At 43.9% G+C, this 13,175-nt stretch overlaps 2 protein-coding genes across 6 annotated transcripts in view; one reads left to right on the plus strand and one right to left on the minus strand.

The window, feature by feature from the left end:
- The window catches only part of LOC119176809 (uncharacterized), a 68,041-nt gene that overhangs the window by 27,741 nt on the left and 27,125 nt on the right, over positions 1-13,175 (minus strand). The window lies entirely within an intron of this gene.
- Positions 1-13,175, plus strand: part of LOC119176378 (uncharacterized) — a 43,923-nt gene that overhangs the window by 643 nt on the left and 30,105 nt on the right. The gene's annotated exons all lie outside the window — the stretch shown is intronic.

The following is a 13,175-nucleotide window of genomic DNA, read 5'->3' on the forward strand; positions in this document are numbered from 1 at the left end:
GTCGTTGCATTGCAGCCTGCGGTCATGGGGCACGTACGCCTCAGTTCACGGTGCCAGCAAACATGAGCTGGTGCCCAAGTCTGCTGGCATGAAGCTGTCCATGTTCTTCCTTACAGACGTACTCGTAGTTCTCATTATTACACTACTTTTTCATAGCAGTAATACGTAACCAGGTCTAATACGGCACAAAAATCTGTGAGGTCACTGATGTGGCGTTTTGGATCTTCTGAACTTCACTGTGGTTGTATGTTTTGTTTGCTTCTTGAGCAAACACGACAGCACGTACTCAAGAAACAATATTTTCAAGCTTTTATGAAGAATTAGTTTATTCTTGATCACCTGAAAACAGCTCTATACCCCATGAGACGAGACGTGTAGTAGCAAACATAACACTGCAATATATGTTTAACCGTCAGCGCTGTGACATTGTGCTCCTTGTGTCATCCCGGGATGGGGCCACTGTATTCACGTTATCAGGATATATAATACAATGTTGAAAGAGTCCTATGAATGTCAAATGCCAATGTGGAAATTTCGGTACAATAGCAGAAAATATTGGTAATTGTTGTTCTTGAATATTTCATGAAACAGTAGGATACAACGTTCAATACATGTGCACCACGCAAAATAAACTCACTAATAGTGGAATCAGATTATTTTACCCGCAGCACAGAACCGATACATGCATTTTAGAGTGGTATCAGTACCCACCAGCCTTCACCAATGAAAGCATGTTCGGTGAATCGTTTTGAGCACTATTGTAAAGCTGCCTGAATTGCTATACTTGAAAACAGTAGTCATAAAGGAACCTGTAGCCGCGATATTCTAGCTCCTTTATCGCCAATATAGTCTCGCTAAAGATTAGTCATTGTCTTGCACAATCTACATTGCCGGGGCGCTTAATAATACTAAGATTAATGTTCCTTGAATTTTAGACAGTGATTTTAAGTGACTGAGTACCTTTAATTGAAGCAATTTTCGAGCATATGCATCTGTATACCGCTTATAACAAATATGCCCGGCGAATGAGACATTATATTCAGGACACTGCAAGGAAACATTTACAATGTTATTTAGAACTGTAACACACCTACTGTCAATTCACGTCGCGATTTGCGTTCATTTCATGTTTGGCAGGTCACACGCCCTTTGATAGTGGTTAAAAAACACATTTGAAGTTTAGACGTACCGTCAAACAAGTGGTCATTCCACGATTCTGTTATTATGCGAGTGGTAAATACCGGTGTAAAATGAAGAAATGAACAGCCTCCGAACTGACCCTTTCACTGCGAGGAAGAACGTTTTGGGACGACTGGTCGATGTAGGAGCGCGACTGCGCTGCCGCCACCATTGGATGTTTCATGAATGAATGCGGACGCTTTTAAAGCTGTCAACATGTCGAGAATAGTAAGGGATTTACAGCTTGAGTCTATGCATCTGGCCTACATCACCATTTTTACTTCTTTGTAGTTTACTGCATTTGCTGCCTCCGGGATAACGCAGCATATTCCGCTCAGCTACAAGATGAGTATAAGCACCTCTAGTTGGAATAAAGTGGTCTGTTTCTGGTCGAGCGTGAGCACGACCACCGGTGTACCTCTGCGGAGATGATGGTGGACATCACGCCGGATGAAATGATGCGATAAACAACTGCGTCAGAGAAGGCCGAGTAGATAACAAACAGCGCGTTGGCGATCAGGGAATTAGGGTGGCGTTGTCGGGTCGTTGTTGTGTCATCAAGCGGGTTGCACGTTCCGCAACGCAACTGAAGTGCGCAGCGCGGGCTCCACGCTGCTTCTAGCCATTCAAAAAATATATTTCATGTACCACTACTTTGAAGCAGCTGAAGAATGATCGCCCCAAGTACTTTTATTACAAAATGGCAAATTACATATTCTGCAATAAAAATGGTTTACTGATTATATTACAGTGTGCCAGACAATTACCTAAAATTTTCCTCCCGTTTCTCGCGATTGTGATTACCACAAGGACGATTCTTCCTTTTTTTTCCTAGCAAATACCCTTCGTCATTCAAAAAGCTGCGCACTTCCAACTGCGGCACGAAGAATCACGAACACAAGTTCTTCACTTGTACTCCTCCTCGAGACCTGCACAGAGCTTGAGGTTGATGCTGGAATCTTTGTTCCGACTCCTCGTCTTGCTATGACTGTAATGTCATTACTTTTCCTACTGTCTGTGTGTGCACGCGTCATGTTCAAGCAAGATATTTCGCCACAAATAGAGCACAGTTTGCGTGACTGGTTGCGGACTCTCTATAAATCAGGGGCCTAATGTATGAATTTTTTCCTCGGCGTTTCTTTTTACCACTGACAAGATGCATTCTATAATGTATATGTTCCAACTTGATCATCGGCTGCATAATCTTCGCTTTTACTAAAATTCTAGCTTAAGAACTCCATCGTAAGTAGCGGCCCAGTAGTTTCTTCCCCTTGGTGGTGTTGCGAATATTGTGAAAGCTCACTATATAGATCGCAAAGTAAGAATGCTGGTACACAAATAAATATAAATTGGCAGGTATAAGGCTTTATGCATTCAGTCTTTGAGTTCGCAGTTTCACCGAGTATCAGGTAGATTCAGTTCACTGTTTCAGATCACCTAGCTAACAACGTGCAGAAACGTTCCGCCTCTATACCAATTATACTATAGTGCATCGTGTGCAACTGAAATGAGCATAAACGTCTGCTAACACGTTTTTATTAGCTATTCAAAGTTACTGTCTCTTTATCTCCCGTATTTTGACTAATACACTTTAAGAGTAATTTTTAAGCACCAACAAAATGGCTTCTAGGCTATGGTGCAGGTGTAAAACTGACGCGTAGCGCATTAGGTTATTAGCACTGTTATGTTTGTCTTCTGGTGTTATGCAAGGCTACTCCACACTTCACTTTTATCTGACGCATTGAGGATACGTTGCAGCACTACAATTCATCGTCACTAAAGGCAATAATGCTTTCAGTTCCAGCCATGTGAGCAGGGGCACCACGTAACTGCGTCTACGTGTACTTGTTGCTACAACGCCGTACACAAAAACATGCCAATTAAGCGTTGAAAGGCTGCCCATTCCTTTATCTCGTTGCGGAAACACTTCGTCTGGAAGAAAGGTCCGCTTGAACCCATTCCAGAACGATACCTCTCCAGCTTGTGCATCCCCCCACCCCCGCTTTATTTTTTTGTTTTGTTTTTGTGGAAAAACATAGTTTCTGTTTGTTTGCTCCCTTCTTGTTTTTCTGCGTCGCGCGTTTCCTGCGTTCATGACCTTCCGTATTTTCACCTCGTCACTGCATTTCGGGGGGTCCGTTTTTAACCCAGTGCCTGTACAAACTTTCAGACGGCAAAAAGTTGGCTGTGCTTCAAGGCTGGCTGAAAGTAAGCAGATGCTAACCTCGGACTATGAAGGCCTCAGCTATATCGTTTTTAGCATTACGTTTACCGACAACTGGTTGGCGCAGAAAGCTTTTAGAAGCGCAACTCTTGTCCCTCAATTGGCACGTTTATGACCAAAACGGCAACAAACCGTAAACCAGAAAATAATGTGAAAGGTCGTGTCGTGACTGCGACAGGAAGTGGCAGCGCAGACGCTGACGTATGCAACACATTCAAGCTGAAGAATGGGCAGGCTGCCTACGTCACGAACATAAGAGTGAAGGGCGTCTTAAATGTTCAGCAACCAATTATGGTGTGAGCGTCGCCGATACATTGTTGCATTGCAGAACCTTACGACATCGCTCCAAATCAAGCAGCCATTGTGAAATCGAGTTGATAACACTTGACTATCTAACTACAGCGTGCCGCCAGCTTCCATAATGTACTGCCTTTGATTGACTTCATAAGTACTATATGTAATAGAGTATACGTGAAGTACTATATGTACTTATAGGTACATAAATACTATATGAGTAGATTATATAAGCAGAGTATAAGCTACAACAAAATAAACTGTATATCACATTAAATATTCTCACCTCGTCACAGCATTTCGCGGAGTCCGTTTTTAACCCAGCGCCTGTACAAACTTTCACAAACTACTTACTATTCTGGCAGTCCTTATAGGCTTCGTTGTTATGATGTTCGTCTATATAGGAAAACATCTTCTTTACGCAATTTTTCGTCGTGTACCTAATTACTGCTTATAGATGCAGCGCAGGTATACCACTGTGACTGATGACGCCGCGTAATATACGGCCACCTGGATCTCGCGGGTGGAAACGTGGCAGCGTCATTGCCACCTCCTCATTCGGTTTCCAGGTGGTGTCAAAATATATCGTTGTGCCACTCAAAAGGGCAAGCTTAGAAACACATGCTCTTAATTTTCCAATACAGACGTACTTCCGCTGAACTACAGCGTGAGTGCATGCTGTTTGTAGAGGAAAACTAAACCCTGCACATGACGGTCAGCTCAAAAAAAAAACGACTCGAAAAACAAGGAAGTGCATCACACAAGCACTTTCGCACAACTGAAAGATTAAAAGAAAAATTGTGGCGTATATAAACATAAAGAAAGGCTAAACCAGCGCCGCCTCAAAAAAAAAAAAAAAGTAGAGGAGGCGCGCGCTAGACATAAAGAAAGGCACTTTTTGTCTTTATGTTTATATATGCCACGTTATTTTCAGTTCCTAGAGCTTTTGTCGTGCGCTTCCTTGTTTTTCATGTATTTTTTTGCGCTGACGGTCAATAGTATGTTTCAATTAGCCCAATATGCTACACAACTTAAGCCCTGTTGTTTACGGACGCGGCGTTATTTCTCGAGAAAGCAAAGTAATTTCTGTGACATCTTACGTTCTAAAAGCCATGATCTGATTATGAAGAGCTCCGCAGTGAGTTACAACGGAATAATTTAATGTGACCCCACGAGGTTGCTCGATGTGCACCCAAATCAAAGTAGACTGTAGTTATTTGCGTCTTGTCTCCATCGCAAGTTTTAATGATTTGTCCGGAACTCGAACCAGGCCCTTAGGTGTAGCAGCGCAATACTGTAACCAACCAGCCGCCAAGATGGGTTTTGGGAATGAAATGATAAGATCAGGGCACAAGAACACCCTATGACTTACACTGTTCCTAACGTGCGCGACCACCTCTTCGAACGGCATTCGTTGACGCTTTGGCGCAATTTGCAGAGCCTTTATAGCGCTGGCTGTATAGCAATAAACTACGGTGAAAGATTAATTTATCCGTCCAAACATCTTCGTTCTAGAAGCACGTTCTTACAGCAAATGTGAACACAAAGTGGGACACTGATTGCCCGTCCCTGAGCGGCTTGCAATCTCCCGTCTCCGTCGAATGTCGCTTGCGTGATACAGGGCGCACGCTCATGTGAGAACAAGAGACGATCAGTGTGATACCTGCCTTTGTTGATTCTAACTTCGGTTTAGAGCGCTATCGTCTGCATCGCACCTTTGAGAATGCGAACACCGATGAATGCATGGCTTCGCCCGATAAGAAAACGACGTTTTCGTCGCTCAGAGAAAATAGGTAGCCGCAATGATGCAACCTGCGCATAGAAGTGACTCCAAGTTTGCAGAACACGAAGCTTTTAAAGTGTGCGCTACCGCCTGGGTCATTGCCGAGCTGAGCCGCACTGCAGTGCTTTTAGCTTCGCAGAGGGGTCAGGGGCAGGTTACAAGAACGGCGCAACGCAGCCTTAAGAGGCACGCCCAGCAAGCCGGCCTTCTCTCTATTGCGAACCTCGCTTGTCGTCCCTTTTAAAGTGATATCGCGACGTTCTGCCTCCGGTGTGGGGCTTATGCGATGCTGTAGACAACGGTCGCAACTTTCGCAGAGTACAAATTTGTCTTGTTCACTGTGCCGGTGTTTAGTAGTTGTACGATCGGTGGCTTTCCGTACAGATGTTACTAGAACGCCCTTCCCACCGTTCGTCGGCCCATCAAGCAATGAGTGAACCTCTCCTTGGTGGGGACGACTTGCAAAAGTGATGCGGTTCCGTACGGTTGCTCGTATTCACCGCAAATTTTCTTCCTCCTTTTTTTAGCTTCACATTACCCTCTCATTCCTTAGTAGCCAGCCAGGTGGTTTTTCCTGTTCCACAGCATCCGATGCATCCAGGATGAGACAGAGCAAAGGCACATAACACACACACAGCGCTCACTTTCTACAATGCAGCTTATTCCGAAATTCAACCGTGCATAATACCCAATCTGGCACCTGACAAGCCACGTACTCAAACAAACAATCGTATATATCTAAAGCAAATCATCATGTCACACTGCAATATCGTCTGCATCGTTATAGGTTAAAGAAATAGAATATATGACTGCCACACGATAGTTTCTTTTAGATGCACGATTGCTGGTTTGAACAAGTGGCTTGTCAGGCACCAGGTTATTGTATTGTTAGTTCTCGGATTAAACTGTAATAAGAGTTAGCCCGCTGTGCCTGTGTAAAGTGGCTTCTGCTCTGTCCCGTCCTGGATGCGCTATACATCGGATGCGGTTTCCTGTTAACGTTTGTGCTTTACTCCTTTCTGCTTACTTCCTTCGTAAAAGCGTAAAAGCTGCGGGTCGCTAACGTTTCGAACTTCATACCACTTAAGTACGTTATGCTCGTCCAATGGGAACACGACGTGGCCAGCGGACAAAGGACAAGCACAAGCAACAAAATTATCAGCTCCGCCACAGCGTATATATATATATATATATATATATATATATATATATATATACTGGATAACTTATGAAGAATAACCATGACTGCTGTCAAAAGCTCACCTGAGTGCCGCATTTGCCGGCTAACCATTCCTCTAAAGCAATATTCCGAAAGCCCTTGGCGGTGAACATTGAATAATTACGAGTCAATCTTTTCCCACATCGTAATGGTCTTATCACGATTAGATTTAATATTTTAAGATATATATATATATATATATATATATATATATATATATATATATATATATATATATCTGTGTGTGTGTGTGTGTGTGTGTGTGTGTGTGTGTGTGTGTGTGTGTGTGTGTGTGTGTGTGTGTGTGTGTGTGTGTGTGTGTGTGTGTGTGTGTGTTGCACTCGTTGCGTTCCATATACACTTGTATAGCTTGTACAAAATATCCACGCTTTTTGACGTGTGCGCTTGTGCTTCTTGCTTATTGAAGTATCTGCAACATTCTGTAGGCTTTCTGAACGCAGCGTTATCGGATCCCATGCGGTCATCTTTTTCATTTGAAGAAATCAGAGACACAGGGGTACTTGACAAATGCATCATTACGTGGTGTAGCGTGAGCCTTAACCATTGTCTCGTGCGGTGGCACGAACAGTAAGATAGTCCAAACAACACGCAGCAATTATCACTCTATAAAGCTTCCAGCGGCCCCTTTTTACTTGATTAGATAAAGTACTATGCCCATAAAGAAGAGTCGTTTGCTCTCAAAGTACGAAACAAGATGGAGAAGGGGGTGTTCAAGAACATAAGAATGACGTAAAGACTAGACACCGCGATACAGCATATCTCTTATGCAATATCAAGGTGTTCGTATACGAAACGCACCAGGAGATAAAGGGAGAAGGATGATTGCCTCTCCGCGGTGTGGCTTCTAGAGTGGTGCCGATTCTACCCCCTAAGGTACTCGGCTGCTGATTCACAGGTCGCGCTACATTTTCGATGGAGGCGGAAAGGCTGTCCCCTTCGCCTCCATCGATATGTTCTAAGAACCCCAGGTGGTCGAAATCACTGGAGCCGTTTACTAAGGCGTCTCTTTTGGGACATTAAATATCACATACCAATCAATCAATTCAATGATCAACCAATCAATCAATCAAAAAGATGATTGAGATTGCAGTAAATTTTTTTTTATCAATAACCATGGAATAATTGTAAAGCTTGAACAAATTGTGCATGCGAATACAAAGTATCAGTGACTTCATCATTGTCGTCGCTAATAAATTGGTCATGAACAATGTGCTGATGATTAAAGCTTTGTGCTTAATCTGTTCGCTTGACCGTGAACCTAAAGTGCCCAGGGATAACAGCCTGCATGTGTAGGCGGAATATAACTCCACATCACGGGAAAAGAAAAAAAGAAACGGCAGGCCTGCTCATGCAGAGCACGAAGCACAGTAACAGAGAACGCTGGAAGAGCGGCCTTTCTAGAACCCGTTGTAAACTCTCTTGGGTAGCTACTTCAAGTGAACTTGCAAAGTACCTACTGCTCCATTATTAATCCTAATCATTGCAGAATAGGAGAGTACTCACTGTGCTATTATTCGACATTCTGCGATGAAGCGAGGTACCCGCTACGCATCTGTAATTCTTTATGCGCACTTTTGTGATGCTGCGGCTGATGACAACTAATAATTCTGTGTGAGCCCTTTGTAATGGGTCAGAAGCTTTAAACCACCAATTCGTGGCACACTTCGCATTTTGGGATGCCTGGCTCTTATTTTACTCTTCTATCATGTTATATTAGATTCGTTATTGTGATTACATGCTCGATATTACACCTATAGAGGATCGTTTTATGAAAGATTTTCAACTACAGGTGTGACTCTGGTAGAATTACTTGCCTGCCACGCAGAGGGCACGTGTTCAAACCCAGCTCTATCCCCCTTTTTTTTCGTTTCGCGTGATAGCGGTTACGGACACGAGTGGCGGTGCAGAACTACAACACCCAAATCGGTTGTTTTGTGGTCTCATGACAGCTTTCGCTGTAGAAGCAATGTGGCACTCGAAGCAACAGCTGATCAGGACAACGGAACCCTCGCGACATCCTGTCACATGGTTACCTTGCTTCGCTGGGCGTCACGAATGCTTCTCATGTTCACTCACTTGATCGTCGCCATAACTATCGACATAACTTTTTCTTGTCGAACGACGTTTTCTATAGTTGTTGCTCTGTTTGCACAGTGAGGCCAGGACATCCTCGGTGGTCCACTGGCTACGCCGTAGCTCGGCTGCTGACACGAAGGTCGTGGGTTCGACCCCGGTCACGGTTGTCGCATTTCAATGGAGGCAAAATGCTAGTTAGTGGCCCGTGTACTGTTCGGTGTCAGTGCACCTTAACTTGGTGTCAGTGCACCTTAATTCACTAGATGTGAATTAGCAGAGCTAATTCACAGAGCTTCGGGAATTAGCAGAGTATATTCTCAAAGAAAAATGTTACTTGAAGATGAGTATTTTAAAAGATAGATGTGGGGGTGACTGCATGAATCTGAGAACGTGATGGGTAACAAATATTCTGGAGAAATTTTGAGGGGAGAGTAAATGTTTCGTGTTGCCTCTTATGTGTTTGCTATATCGCTACACAGTTCTCTTAATATTTAAATCAGTTCACGCTTAAAGGAAGCTCCTCGGAATATATGGGGCAAGCTGACTTACCTGTTTAATATAACCACGAGCTTTGAAGGCCACTGAGGTTAAAGAAAGCAGCTTTTAAAAGCTTTACGCAATACATTATGAAACAATCGGCGGAGTTTTTGCGTACATTAGGTAAATGACATTTCAACGCTTTAGAAACGCAGGAAGAACGTGTATACAGTTACCTTTAGCCCGTCGCAGTCAGAGACCCATTAACTACGAGAGCTGCGCACTGAAATAATTTTCTGCCGGCTTGCGAAACGGGTGTCTGTCCTGTTTGCCCTAGCGAATGACGCTAGCTCTGCGTATCTGTCCGGAAACACCACTAAATATGCATTAGATGCCACAGCTGGTGGGTGCAAATAGAAGAACGGAAAAGAAAATGAAAACGTGCCTTTTTCCCGTTTCATTATTATTCATCATTTCTGCAGTGAGGTGCTATAGCCGATTTTTACCAGTTCTTTCTTTCTGATATCAAAGTTGTCACGTATGGCGAAAAGTGTTTTCGACTTGCTTTTCTCAAGGTTACACACGTGTGCTGTTGAAAGTATGTCGGCTTTCTTTCGCCTTTCGCGCAATATTTTCGTCATTCACACGCAAAACATTTGCGACCGCTTAGCGCCACGGCGCGTGGTCGCGTTTTTAATGCTCTAGGCACAGATTTACTTGAACAAAACGGGAAGGCGGGTGGGTAAGTTGGAAAGAAAGGCAACGTTTGCTACTCAAGAATGTAAATTAAGCAAGAAGCCTGGGAAAAGTAATAATGTTAAGCGTGAACTGCAGATGCATACTTAGCTGCACATTTTCTTAGCTCTGGCGTGGAGGTTATTCGACAGTGATGTGTCTATACCACTTTATAGTTTACTGTTTAGAAACTTCTGCGAAGACTGCTTATGCAGGTCAGCAGCGCCGGTGTCAAAAGAGTGAGGGATGTTTGCAGCGACACAAACATTCCTTCGCACCGGGCATTCGAGTGCTTGCTACATACGCCGAAGCTGAGCAATTCAGCCTCCATCTCTTTTTTTCTCGTTACTTCAGCAAATCTTATGCTTTTATGCAGCGCGCGTACTGTACTTTAGTACGCAGTAAGAGTTTCAGAGCGCAAGTGGTCCTCAAGCCTTCTGGGACTGCACGGCCACGCCAGCATATATACGAACTATTGACAACTAAACAAATTTTTCGTATGTCGGCGCACTCGTACAGTCATTCAGGACCTTTCACAACTGGAACCCTTTTGCAACTTACACTGAGCTTCATAGTATATCTTAGGTATAGTGCATTTAACTTGAGTATTGGCGCCGCCGTGAGTAGACGTCCGTGTTTCTCAAAAAAAAGAAAGAAAGAAAGAAAGAAAGAAAGAAAGAAAGAAAGAAAGAAAGAAAGAAAGAAAGAAAGAAAGAAAGAAAGAAAGAAAGAAAGAAAGAACGCTGCTTGAAAGGGCTCACGAAGTCGTTTGGCTATTAAACATTACAACCACTTCACACTCGTCTATTTAAATGCTGGCATATTCGAAAAAGGGGTTTATTTGAGCAGCTGATTTATTCGGTCAGTTTCTCGCCCTCCTACGCTACCGAAGAGATTGACGCTGGCGATGAGGAAGTTGTTGATAGACATCTTGTAAGCATGTGGAAGAAGAAGAAGAAAACCCTAGAGCGAAAAGTCAGTCAGAAAAGAGGAGACAGGAATCTCCGAAAGGAAGTTGCTGCACTGAATAGAGAGATCGAAGATTATTCAATGGAACTTACCAAGCAAAAGTGGGGTAGTATCTGTGATCAGATGGATAGTGAGATTGGCAGTGCTAAAACATGGCAGCTACTACGGCATCTATTAGAGCCAGAGAAAACCAAGTGGGAGGCCCGACAGCAACTTCAAAAGCTTGTGTATAAATATGAAGGTCAGACGACGGAATTATTACGGAGGCTAGGGATCGATACCTCTGCTGCGCAGAATCTCAAAAGCTCCCTGACTACGCTGGTTCAGAAAACCCGGACCTAGACAGCCCCATCATGGTTGGAGAAGTCAGGGCTGAAATTAACCGACTTAAAACAAAAACGGCTGCCGGTCTGGACAAAATCAACAACAGATTGCTCAGGAATCTTGACGACGGCACCATTCGTCAACTTGCAGCTTATATGCAAGAATGCTGGGACAAGGGAGAAATACCGCAAGCTTCGAAAACGGCCAATGTAGTCTTCATTCCTAAGCTAGGGAAAAAGCTCCGTCTTGAACATCTCAGACCCATTTCCATCACATCTTGTGTAGGAAAATTGATGGAGCACGTCATCCAAACAAGACTGACTAGGTTCATGGAAGATGAAAACCTCTACCCTGATACTATGATATATAGACTTCAGATCCCACCTATCGACGTGCGATATTATGCTACAGCTAAAGAAGGAGATAATAGACAAAAAGACTGTTGGCACCAAAGTAATTGTGGGTCTGGACGTCTCCAAGGCGTTTGAAAATGTCAAACATGAAGCCTTACTTAAGAACCTTAGTGCGCAAAACGTAGGCGTCAAGACATACAACTACGTGAGGGGCTTTCTCTCAAATCGTACAGCCACTATCAGCATGGGAGGGCAGTAGCTCGAAAACATCAAATTGGGGAATAAAGGGACGCCACAAGGGTCTGTACTCTCTCTGACTCTTTTTAATATAGCGATGATTGGACTTCCTGAGAAGTTGGAAGGAATCGAAAATCTGCATCACACATTATACGCAGACGATGTGACGCTGTGAATAAACAAGGCTAGTGACGGACATATTGAAAGCGCACTTCAGGAGGCTATAGATACCATCGAACAATATCTCGAACCACTAGGGTTAAAATGCTCGGCAGAAAAATCAGAGGCTCTTTTTCTACCATCGCAAAAAAGGAAAACGAACAATCCCCTCGGAAGGGGTTGTGACATCGCTTTACGAGTGAATGGTAATGCTATTCCAACCGTAGACAGTATTAGAATTTTAGGGATGCGCATACAAGCAAATGGAAAAAACACTGAAACTATTTGGAGACTCGAAGCTAGTGCGAACCAGACGTGCCGCCTGCTTAAGCGCATTTCTAACAAGAATGCGGGGATGAAGGAGCCAATCCTTTAAGATTAGTTCGAGCTTTCGTGATAAGCCGTGTACTATACGTTGCCCCTTACCTTAATTTAAGTAGAGCAGAAAAAGATGAAATTGAAGCCATTATACGGAAAGGCATCAAGACTGCGCTAGGGCTTCCCGCGAACACCTCTACGGTTAAACTTCTTGGGCTGGGTGTCTCCAACACTTTAGATGAACTAATAGAAGCCGTCATGATGTCACAGCACCAAAGACTTCTGAGAAGTAGAACCGGGAGGAAAATCATGGAGTGCTTGGGGTTAGAGCCCACGGAGTGTTCCAGGCAGACCGCTAGCATACCTTAATTAACTAGGGCAAGACTGAAAATTATACCGCTGCCGAAAAACATGCATCCGGCGTTTCATGAAGGCAGACGCAAAGCTAGAGCTGTAGCCTTGCAGGCGAAACTTGAAGGTCGATCTGGCGTGCTTTATATGGACGCTGCAGAATACGAAAGAAAGGGAGCACACACAGCGGTAGTGGTTCGCGAGAACGGAGACCTGGTCTCGTGCTGCACCTCTAAGAACACAACCACCACAGAGGCAGAAGAACTTGTGATTGCTTTGGCAATAGCTCAAAAAGGCACACGAGTGATTGTTAGCGACTCTAAGTCAGCCATTAAAAACTACGATATGGGCAGGATCTCTGCTACAGCCACCGAAATTCTAAGACAAGGACCAGTACCCGCAGAGCTAATCTCACTAGTATGGTCCCCGGCCCATCAAGGTCTGAAGGGGAATGAG

Source organism: Rhipicephalus microplus, chromosome X (genome assembly GCF_043290135.1).
Source record: "Rhipicephalus microplus isolate Deutch F79 chromosome X, USDA_Rmic, whole genome shotgun sequence".
In the NCBI taxonomy this organism is placed as follows: Eukaryota; Metazoa; Arthropoda; class Arachnida; order Ixodida; family Ixodidae; genus Rhipicephalus; species Rhipicephalus microplus.